Raw genomic sequence first — 12,944 nt, forward strand, 5'->3', positions numbered from 1 at the left:
TTAAATACTATTTTTTATTAAACCCCTACATTAATAATTAATAATAACAATGATAATAATTATAAATAATAATAATAATAATAATAATAAAATTATTATTATTAAAAATCATCTTAAAACTTTTCAATCTTTATATTTTATATCAATAAAATTGATATAATTGTCCATCTAATTTATTAAATTTTTATTCATAGAAAATAACTACTTATTTAAATACTATTTTTTATTAAACCCCTACATTAATAATTAATAATAATAATAATGATAATAATTATAAATAATAATAATAACAAAATTATTATTATTAAAAATCATCTTAAAATTTTTCAATCTTTATATTTTATATCAATAAAATTGATATAATTATATTTTATTTATAAAACTCTTCAATGTAGATAATATATAAAAATAAAATATAAAAATAAAATTATTATTATTAAAAATCATCTTAAAACTCTTCAATCTTTATATTTTATATCAATAAAATTGATATAATTATATTTTATTTATAAAACTCTTCAATGTAGATAATATATAAAAATAAAATATAAAAAATTAATTTCATTTATTAAAAAAATATAAATTCTTATGTTTTAATTTTATTTCTAACTTTAAATATTAATCTAACTCTAATAGTAATAATGTATTTTTCTTTGAAGTCTTATTTCTTACTTCCCCTTGCATTTTGTGTATAAAGTTATTCATAATTAAATTTAAATATTGAAACATTGAAAAAATATTTTTAACATCGTTTAGTCTAAAATATTATAATTTTAATATAATATAAAATTATAGTAGTCTTATATACTAAATAAAATTATAATACTATTTGATATCCTATTTCTTTTGGTCTTATTTTTGGTCTTATTTTTTATTAAGGAATGATTTAATAAAATAGGCATTTCTATATAAACTATAATTTTAGGTAATATATAGATTTAATTTTTTTTTTATAAAAAAGACAATATAATTTGAAGAGTAATTATGTATTTTAGTTTGAATTATTATTATAATATATATATATATATATATATATATATATATATATATATATATATATATATATATATATATCAATTTTTTTTTCTTTTCCATAACTTCCTATTATTATTAGTATTTTTTCAGTTTTTAATCTTCATTAAAGATATCATAAAAATAATATTTTAATAAGTCATGTGTTTAATATTGATTATTACTTATCACTATCAGTTACCATTTTGACAAATAACTATTAACTTTTTCTGTTAAGAATATAAAAAAATATACTTTAATGTGCATTTTTTACTATCCAATCACTCTTTATTTAATTTAAATTCTATGCATTCATAATAAATACATAAATAAATGTTTTTCAATCTCTTTTTTTTTTTCCATTTCTCTTTTACAAACTTTCTCCTTCATTTTTCTCAATTGACAATGCTAACTGAATGTAATTTTAGATAATATATAGATTTAGAAGTTCTTATAAAACAGACAATATAATTCTAAGAGTAATAATGTATTTTGGTTTGAATTATTATAAATATATACTAATTTTTTTCTATTTCATAACTTCCTACCATATTTAATTTTTTTTCGTCAGTTTTGAATCTTCATTAAAGATACCATAAAAACACCATTTTAATAGGTCCTTTATGCCATACTTATTATTATTTATCAGTTACTATGTTGACAAATAATGGGTACTATTAACTTTTTCGGTTAAGAATATAAAAAAATATACTTAATGTGCATTTTTTACTATTCAACCACTTTTTATTTAATTTTAATTCTATGCATTCATTATAAATATCAAAAGAAATGATCTTCAATTACATTCTTTTTTTTTCATTTCCCTTTTAAAAGTTTTCTCCTTCATTTTTCTCAATTAACAATGCTAGCTATTGAATTAGTCTAATATATTATTTGAATTTACATTCTCCTTCATATAGTTATTAGAAGAATAAGAAATTTATGTAATTTTGAAGATTTATTTTCATTCTACTCTATATACTTCAACTTTATTATCTCATGTATGTGATTTGAATAGTTAAAATTTTATTATTTTTTGAAATTTCAGGTTGAATCACACTTTTTATCGAGAAAAGTGAGTTGGTAAATCACATTTGATTATAAGATTAAAATTTGGATGGACAAAGGCTAAGTGAGAATTAGGCTAATATATTATTTAAGTTCACTTTTTCTTTTCTGTAATTAATTGGAAGAATAAAAAAAGGTATGTAATTTCTTTACTTTTTCAGGTTGAGTCACATATTTTGTCAGACGGATAAAGAGATGATGAATCATATTTTTTATTGAGAAAAAGTGAGTTGATAAATCACATATAATTATAAGACTGAACTTTGGATTGAAAAAGGCTAAGGGAGAATTAGGCTAATTTATTATTTGAGTTCATTTTTTTTCTTTTCTATAAATAATTGGAAGAATAAAAAAGGTATGAAATTTCAAGTGTATTCTTTTTTTGTCTTTATTTTTCATTTAACTTTTTTATTATATATTAAATAGGAGATTTGATCCATTATAATTTTTTTTCCAAGTTGAATCACATATTTTGACCGATAACAATGAGAAATTGAGCTACCATTGATTTGTACATATTTTAATATTAAATTTAATACCAATTAAATATATTGAAATTTTATATCTAAAATTTGAATATTAATTGTTATTTATAATAAACCATATTTTCTATTTTACAAAATATAATTTATCTTAACGCGTTGTTTGATTTTGTACACATTTCAATATAAAAATAACATTTTAATATATTAAACTGTTATATCTAAAAATTGAATTTTAATTGATATTTGATAATTACTTATATCATTATAAACTACTTTTTATAAATAATATGCAATTTCGATATTTTTCATATTAGATAAAGGTTATAAGTAAAATATTTCACTTTAAATTTAAACAATAATAAAAAATTGAACCAATTGATCTCAGAATTAAGTATATCTCTGTCATTATATTTTTCTTTGCAAACATGTTATTCTATAATTTAATTTATGTATATAATATTTTAACTCTTCAATGCTATAATAATGTTTGAAACCTTTGATTACTATATTTTACTATTATCATTAATATTTTTCTACACAATCGTTAAATTCGGTAATTTCAAACACTATTAAAATATTTAAAGAGTCATACTTTTTACTCTAAATTCTTACATTTGAACTAAATATCATCACAGTTCATTATGAAAAAAATGTAACAATTTTTGTTAAAACAATTAATCAGAATATAGGTTTTTTAAATAAACTAATTATTTTGTTCTATTAATTTTTTTAATATACAATTTATTTAAAATCTATCTATTACTTTTTAAAACTTTTAATTAATCATTTAAATTCATTTAATTCTCATATAAACCATAATAAATGCAAAAGAATTGATTGTCTTTAAAAATAAAAAGTAATATTTAAATATAACTAAATAATATTATCTATTAACAATATATGAAGACAAAAATTTTTGTTACAATTTTTTTATCAAGCATGAATGACATCATATTATTATATACAATAAACTTAAATAAAACATTCAGCTTATTTTAAAATACACATTCAATTATTATATATGCAAACAGCCGCGCATCGCGCGGGTAACTTTCTAGTAATAGTAACATGAATGAATAAATATTTCTTAATCTATGTTCACTTATATTCTTAATTTAAGCAGTTAATACAAGTATAATGATTAACATCTAATGAATCCTTATAATAAATATGAATGATTTAATTTCACTAAGATATATGAACGGGGAGGTCTAGACTTAATCGATCGCTCTTTTAAGTCTCGTGTTTGAGCGAATGTCAACATAGAAGTCTTACTTTAATGACATTGTTATTTCATACTTCGTGCTTGAAGCACTCTGGAATGAAATAACTCTGTTGAGCCGCAATGAGGTCCACTAATTATGTAGCTCGTAAGTAACACGAAAAGGATTTGGGCATGAAATGGTGGGGTCAGGTGGTGAGCATGTGATTTTGCAGGGTCCAACGCTCCTTAGTCATGGATCATAGTAAAAATATATTCAGTTATGTATTAGAAAAGTAACTAAAGTAATGTAAAGTCACGTAGATTAATTGTACTCCCAATTATGAGGATGACTCACTCGATTCACCCCAATAACATGTCAAAGTCATGAGGCACATGGTTAGATTCGTAGGCACTAGAGTCGATTTTCTCAACAATCCCTGGATCAAGTAATTGAGCCTATAAATACCATAGCTAGAGACATATGGGCGATTCATTCACTCATTTTTACAAATTAGATTAAAAATCCCTCTTGTGCATCTCACTACAAGCAAAGTAACTCCTTAGACTGCAGTTTTATCATAAACATTTTTTCCTTAACAATTCCACAATGATGAGAGTTGGCACAACTAGCAGTAGTAATGTTGATCAAGGAGTTGTGGCAAAGATGTAAACTATTATAGAAGAATTACACCGCCACACCGAAACCCCACAACCAACCATTTTGCATCTTCTTCAATAACGAGACGAGTGCAACCCACAAAAGGGGTGGAAATATTATACACATAGCCTATTTTCTAATGGAATATGGTATGCACTTATACTAGAGAATTTCAAGTTACCATTGTTGGTCCCCTTTGATGAAAAAAGCAACCCACAAGAGTACATCACTGCTATCAACCCTCGTGTGGTGATAATAGGCATCACCCACTCCCAGAAGTGTGCGCTTCTGTCTGCAACATTCAATGAAGCGACATTAAGGTGATACATAAACCTACTTAGGTTCTAAATAACCAGCTACCAAGACCTCACGAAGAAGCTAATTCAATAATAATTTTGTTCAACGTCTTCCACGAATACTCTGATTCTTTGAGAGAGAGAGAGAGAGAGAGAGAGAGAGAGAGAGAGAGAGAGAGATAGTACCTTTCTAGGTTCAACAAGGAGACCATCAAGGTGGTTAGTCCAACCAATAAATATTTAGGGATGCTTTCCAGAATGGCCTGAACACACGGGTATTTTAATAAGTCTCTCGCTCAGAAGCTCGCTACCTGTGATCAAGGATCCATAAATGAGATGTATAGATATATGAAAGAATTACATTGCCACAACAAAACTCTATAAACTAGTATTTTGCATCTCCAACAACAAAGACGCAAGGACGACCCACTAGAGGGCGTGGAGAGCTTAGACCCTTAGCCAATCTCCAACAAAATATGGGACACGCACGTACCAAAGAACTTCAAGCTCTTGTTGTTGGTCACCTTTGATGAAAAAGCGATCCACATGAGCACATCATTGTTATATGTTGGACATGTGACTTCATATACAAGAGGACAGTTAATTGTGGAGGTTTAAAAAACTTTGGTTTTAAACAAAATCATTTGTAAAATTAGAGTTTGAAAATATTTTTTAAAATAAATGAATAAATAGGCAGCAGAAAACCAAAGGAAGGAAAATTACTATAAAGTAAAAGAGATAATGGAGAAGAAAGAACACCTGAGAGATATACTAGTTTGGCCTAAGATGACCTACTTTTGTCCCTAATAATTATTCTTGAGAGTATCCATTAAACTCGAGAGCTTTTAAAGAATTTGTGGAACTATGTGCTTGTAGGTTTAATAAATAAGTGATCAAAGCTAAACAAGACATGCCTAGACCCATCATGGTTTTAAGGACAACTCATAAAGATGCAACATGACTTTGATGACAACTCATAAAGATGCAACTTGACCTTGAGGGTAACAAATCATAAAGACAAGCAAGTGCTAAAATTGTTTCAAGAAGTCAAAGATGTAAAAGATAGTTTGATCAACTTCTTCCTTTGAATAAAACTGAAGAGATAGGGTTTAATGATCATTGTGATATCCTCCAATAATGGCGTACAACGTTAATATATCTCAAGCCTCATCTTCAAGAAGATTCAAGTGAAATGCTTATGTGAACGGTGTATTCGGCAATAGACATGAAGCTTCAGAGTGTGGAAGTGTGAAAAATCGCCTAATCATGTCTAAGTGATCAGTGTTTTGTAAAAACACAAAGGCATTTTCGTAAAGTAATATGGCTAAGTCAAACACTTACTAAAATTATTGTTAAAGCCTTTATTTCTAAAATAAAATCACCTAAAATTGTTTTGGAGCCTATCCAGATGATTTGGAAATTGCCATAATGATTATAACCTATATTTGAATTGTCTAATCGATTAGACCATATACCTAATCGATTAGATAAGGGACAATTGAGTTCATGATCGATTGTAGCAGTGTTTGAATGAATGTTAACGGTTCTATGTTAAATATTTCCAAAATGAAAACAAATAATTTATTATTTAGGTCATCTAATCGATTAGAATAAAGACCCAAACGACTGGACAATTAACTTTGTCCACGAATCATTTCTTTTGTGAACTATCCTTTAGCCTATATATAGAAGTTTTCCCTTCACTTTCTCACATCCACAAACATGGAATTTCTCACCTCTTTCTCTCACAAAAATTTGGCTAAAGTTCTTTGAGAAGGGTTTATGTATTTAAGTGGGGAAATTGTTCTAGAAAGAGTAATATTGTAAATTCACCAAGAGTTCTTTTTTTTCTCTTGAGTGAATATTTATTCCTTAGGAAGTGTTTGTTCGGGTTTGGAGTTAAACCCGTTGAAAGCTCTTTTAGGAGGATTTAGTATTAACTCTCTATTTGGTTTGTGAGTTGAATCACTAAAGGAAAAGCTCTCTTTGTGGGTCCCAGAAGATAACCAGTGAAAAATCTTCTTATCGAATCGTGTATTCAGCCTTTCCTCTAAGACCATGTAAGACTCAACCATTGTTAACATTTCTTGGATGGTATTCACTTTATTCCTCCCTATCTTCGACCAGAACAGATGGTCCCTCATAAGGCCATTATAAAAGATCCAACATTAAAGGTCTTCTCTATAACACCCCATAAAATTCTTTATTTAATTTAATTAATTTTTGATTAAATATTAGAATTATTTGAGTTAACTGAGAATAATGGAAATAATGAGGCTAATGGGCCAGTGTCGCTTGTAGTAGAAGGGGGGTGTCAGTGGTGAAGCCCATTACTAATGATAAGCTTATTTTCATAAAATAGAATGAGTTGTGGAATAGAGAGAGTTACAGCATTTTGGGAAAAGAAGTTTGAACGTGAAAAGAGGAGAAGAGTGAAGAAGTGCGACGCGAGGAAGGGCGAAAAATCAACCTTCAGGTAAGGGGGGACTCTTCCGTTTATCTTCTATTATGGGATTATAGGTAGTATGATAGAATTTGATCGTGTGATTCGTATCAATTGGGTTGTGCTTAGGTTGTAGAAATGTTAGGTTTTGGGAGGATTGATGCATAATGATTATATTGATCATGTATTGGTGATAATTGGATGGTTGAATGTATTATAAATGTGTTATAATATGTGTTATTTCACTGTATGCGAAATCTGGTTGGAAGGAGATTGGTTTGGTAGTGATTCGGTGAAAGAGGGACGAAATCGCAGGCTGTTTTCTGCTATTCGGAGCGCTGGAAATTGCCAGTTCGCGCCGCGTCCAGGAGTTGGCGCCGCGAACTGCTTAGCAGAAGGCCAGAAAGTTTTGTTGTGTTTAGTACGCGCTGCGAGCGTATGGCCGCGCCGCGAAGGCGTAGTTCCTTCTCGTTCCGCGCCGCGAAACCTTGTTTGCGTCGCGAAGGCGTAGTTCCGATTCGTTCCGCGCCGCGAATGTGTGTGGCGCCGCGTGCTGTTAGTTGTTGCGACAGGCCGTTTTGAAAAGTTTAAAAATGTGTAACTTTTAAACCGTAAGCCGGATTTTGGTGCCGTTTCGAGTACAGTGAAGCTAATCAAATAATTTATATACTCAAATGGTGTTTTGAGTGGTGGCTTGAATTATTTTTAAAACACCCGATTTTATTTGTTTGTGGTGAGATATGTTTATAGGTACACTAATGAATGTATTACCTGTATGATGTTGTGGGTATAACTGGTGTTTATTATACATGTATTGTTGGTATGAAATGTGTGTTTTATTGATGATTATGACATTGATCGATGTATGTGGTTAATGAGCATGTTATGGTTGATGCATGCATTCATAATCATTACGTGGCTGGTCCTTGACGATGGTGGATCAGTGGTAGCTAATTCCCATTGTGTGGAATTAGTGAGTGGGTGTTACCGTATCCTTGACGATGGTGGGTCGGTGAGTTGGGTTATCCCAGATTTTGGTACCATATGCATGTAGTTGCATTGCATTAGGCTGTTTGCTATTATAACATGAATGGAAGATTGTCCAATGTTATAATATGTGTAAATTTGGTTGTTTGCTTGCTGATTGTATGGTTTGAATCTGATCATAACTGTGATTGGGTGAATGGCATGTGAAATGATATTTTATTATCTATATCTTATAACATTAGTTAAATGTGAATGAGACTCACCCTTACTGTTGTTATTTTTCAGATTGAGGAGTAGCTCTCGTACTTGGTGAGGATTAGCTCGTCAAGTAGTTCGTTAGAGTCAGTTGGGTCCGTGTCATGCTCTGGTCGTGTAACACTGGGGGCGTCGTTTAGAGTTACTTGTTAAACTCTTTTTATTTTGGATGGATTTTTATGTTGATGTTTTAAGTCTGTGACTTGGTTGTTTGTTATTCAGATGTTAAAGATAATTCCGCTGTGTTAAACATGATAATCTAAATTAATTTGGTTGACGTTCTCTTTTATGGCATGACATGAGTATTATTTTATTTATATGGAAGTTGTAATGCCCTTTTCATGTTTTACTCTGATTATTGTTTATTATTTATGCGGGGTATTAGAAGGGTGTTACAATAGTGGTATCAGAGCATAGTCGGTCGTTTGAGTCAGAGTCTTAGTGTCGGTTGATCCCTCGTATGCGATTAGTGTAAGATTGACACTGTCGATACTGCTTGTTCTAATAAATATTGTTTGATATTTAGCAGAACAATGGCCGGAAGAGGAGGAAGAAACGACGACGCGATTGTTGAGGCTCTCGGTATGATTGCTGGTGTGTTGGGAGGGAATGCCAATGGAGCTGGAATTGGTGCTGACAGGCAGCTGAATAGTTTTCAGTGGAACAACCCTCCGTTGTTCAAAGGCACTCACGATCCCGAAGGCGCTCAGAAGTGGCTGAAGGAAATTGAAAGGATCTCCCGGGTGATTGATTGTGACGAAAATCTGAAGGTGAGATATGGTACTCACATGCTGTCTGAGGAAGCTGATGATTGGTGGATGGCTAGTAGGGACGAACTGCAAGATGCAGGTATTGCAATCACTTGGGCTGTGTTCAAGAGAGAATTCTTGCGGAGGTACTTTCCTGAGGATTTTAGAGGCAGGAAAGAGATTGAATTTTTGGAGCTGACACAAGGTAACATGACTGTGCCAGAGTATGCGTCCAAGTTTGTTGAGCTGGCAAAGTATTATGTCCACTACAATAATGATGAGGCTAGTGAATTCTCGAAGTGTGTTAAGTTTGAGAATGGTCTCCGTGATGAGATTAAACAGGGTATCAGATACCAGAGGATTCGCAGGTTTGTCGATTTGGTTGACTGCAGCCGAATCTTTGAAGAGGACAATATTAAACTGAAGTCGTCACACTCTCGCGAGTTAGTCGACAGGAAAGGGAAAAAGCATATGGATCGTGGTGAGCCATATGGTAAGGGTAACCAGAAAGCTGGAGGCTGGAAGAAGCCTAGTGGGGGAGACTCTAGTGCCCCTATTAAGTGCTTCAAGTGTGGAGAACCTGGACATCGCATTCACGAGTGCAAAAGTGAGGAAAAGAAGTGCTATAGATGTGGAAAGGCAGGTCACATTGCTATTGAGTGCAAAGGGAACACTGTAACTTGTTTCAACTGCGGGGAAGAATGTCATATTAGTCCTAAGTGTCTTAAGCCGAGGAAGAATCAAGCTGGTGGTAAGGTGTTCGCCTTATCTGGTTCAGAGACTACTCCAGAGGATCGGTTGATTAAAGGTACGTGTTTTATCCATGGCACTCCTTTAATTGCAATAATAGATACTGGAGCAACTCACTCGTTTATTTCATTGGATTGTGCTAAACGACTGAATTTGGAAATATCTGAGATTAATGGAAGTATGATCATTGACACTCCTGCGTCGGGTTCAGTGACTACTTCGTTTGCTTGTTTGAACTGTCCAATTGATATTTTTGGTAGAGAATTCGGAATGGACTTAGTGTGCCTTCCGTTGGAACAACAGGATGTTATCCTGGGCATGAATTGGTTGCAATTTAACCGGGTTCATATCAACTGTTTCACGAAAACGGTTATTTTTCCTGAAGATGTCAGTGTTGAGGACTTAGAGTTGACGGCTAGACAAGTGGATAAAGCAATGAAGGACGGGGCTGCCGTGTTTATGTTGATTGCGTCCATGGAAGTGAAAAAGAAAGCGGTGAGTAGTGACTTACCGGTAGTATGTGAATTTCCGGAAGTTTTTCCCGAAGATGTAAGAGAATTACCGCCAGAGAGGGAGGTAGATTTTGCTATTGAATTAATTCCTGGAACTAGTCCTGTGTCGATGGCACCTTATCGTATGTCGGCATCGGAATTGACTGAGTTGAAGAGTCAATTGGAAGAGTTACTTGAGAAGAAATTTATTCGTCCTAGTGTCTCACCGTGGGGTGCACCGGTGTTACTAGTGAAGAAGAAAGAAGGTTCAATGAGGTTGTGTGTGGATTACAGACAACTGAACAAGGTTACCATCAAGAATCGGTATCCCTTGCCGAGGATTGATGATTTGATGGATCAACTGGTTGGAGCTTGTGTGTTCAGCAAAATTGACTTGAGGTCGGGATATCATCAGATCCGGGTGAAGACGGACGATATTCAGAAAACGGCATTTAGAACGAGGTATGGTCATTACGAATATACAGTGATGCCATTTGGAGTAACCAATGCGCCGGGGGTTTTCATGGAGTATATGAATAGGATCTTTCATCCTTATCTGGATCAGTTCGTAGTAGTGTTTATAGATGATATTTTAATATATTCTAAGAATGAAGAACAGCATGCAAATCATCTTAGAGTGGTATTGGAACTATTGAAGGAAAAGAAACTTTATGCAAAACTGTCAAAGTGTGAGTTCTGGTTAAATGAAGTGAGCTTTCTTGGGCATGTAATTTCTAAGGATGGTATTGCCGTTGACCCAACGAAAGTAGAAGCAGTGTCTCAATGGGAAGCTCCGAAGTCAGTTTCTGAAATCCGTAGCTTCCTTGGTCTTGCGGGTTACTATAGGAAGTTCATTGAAGGTTTTTCAAAGTTAGCGTTGCCGTTAACTAAGTTGACTAGGAAGGGTCAAGCTTTCGTCTGGGATTCGAAATGTGAAGAAGGATTACAAGAGTTGAAGAAGAGGTTGACTAGTGCGCCGATCCTGATTTTGCCGAATCCGGCGGAATCTTTTGTGGTATATTGTGATGCTTCGTTGTTGGGACTAGGAGGCGTACTAATGCAGAATCAACAGGTAGTCGCTTATGCGTCGAGACAACTCAAAGTGCATGAGAGAAACTATCCGACTCATGACTTAGAATTGGCAGCAGTGGTATTTGTGTTGAAGTTGTGGAGACATTATCTGTATGGTTCGAGGTTTGAAGTGTTTAGTGATCACAAGAGTCTGAAGTATCTCTTTGACCAAAAAGAGCTGAATATGAGACAGAGAAGATGGTTAGAATTTCTCAAGGATTATGATTTTGAACTGAATTATCATCCGGGTAAAGCAAATGTTGTTGCCGATGCATTGAGTAGGAAGTCCTTGCATATGTCTATGCTGATGGTGAGAGAATTGGATTTAATTGAGCAATTCCGAGATTTGAGTTTAATATGTGAAGACACTCCTACCAGTGTTAAATTGGGTATGCTGAAGCTGACTAGTGGTATTCTTGAGGAAATCCGAGAAGGTCAGAAGACTGATGTAGAGTTGGTTGATAAGTTGACTCTGATTAACCAAGATAAAGGAGGTGAATTCAGAATCGACGAGAATGGTATAATGAGGTTTGGTAATCGTGTTTGTGTTCCTAATGTTGCCGAATTGAGGAAGAGTATTCTTGAAGAAGGACATCATAGCGGATTGAGTATTCATCCTGGTGCTACCAAGATGTATCATGACTTAAAGAAGCTATTTTGGTGGCCTGGAATGAAAAAGGAAATAGCTGAATTTGTCTATGCTTGTTTGACTTGCCAGGAGTCGAAGATTGAGCATCAGAAGCCGTATGGAGCTATGCAACCGTTATTTATTCCAGAATGGAAGTGGGATAGTATATCTATGGATTTTGTTTCAGGTTTGCCGAGGACGGTGAAGAATTGTGAAGCTATTTGGGTTATTGTGGACAGGTTGACAAAGTCTGCTCACTTTATACCAATGAGAATGGATTACCCAATGGAGAAGCTGGCTCAATTGTATATTGAAAGGATAGTGAGTTTACATGGTATTCCTTCGAGTATCGTGTCAGATAGAGATCCAAGGTTTACATCCAGATTCTGGGAAGGTTTGCATAAGGCTTTGGGTACTAAGCTGAGATTGAGTTCTGCTTATCATCCACAGACGGATGGACAGACAGAAAGAACTATTCAATCACTAGAAGATTTGATGTGTTCTTGTGTGTTGGAAAAGGACGGTGCTTGGGATAGTTATCTACCCTTGATCGAATTTACTTACAATAATAGTTTTCACTCGAGTATTGGTATGGCTCCGTTTGAAGCTTTGTATGGTCGGAGGTGTAGAACGCCTTTATGTTGGTACGAATCTGGCGAAAGTGCTGTGATTGGGCCGGAAATTGTTCAGGAGACAACAGAAAGGATTAAGATGATTCAGGAGAAGATGAAGACTTCTCAGAGTCGGCAGAAGAGTTATCATGATAAAAGAAGGAGGACACTTGAATTTCAAGAAGGAGATCATGTGTTCTTGAGGGTGACTCCTACAACTGGTGTTGGTAGAGCACT

This window comes from Vicia villosa, unplaced genomic scaffold (genome assembly GCF_029867415.1).
Source record: "Vicia villosa cultivar HV-30 ecotype Madison, WI unplaced genomic scaffold, Vvil1.0 ctg.001771F_1_1, whole genome shotgun sequence".
Lineage (NCBI taxonomy): Eukaryota > Viridiplantae > Streptophyta > Magnoliopsida > Fabales > Fabaceae > Vicia > Vicia villosa.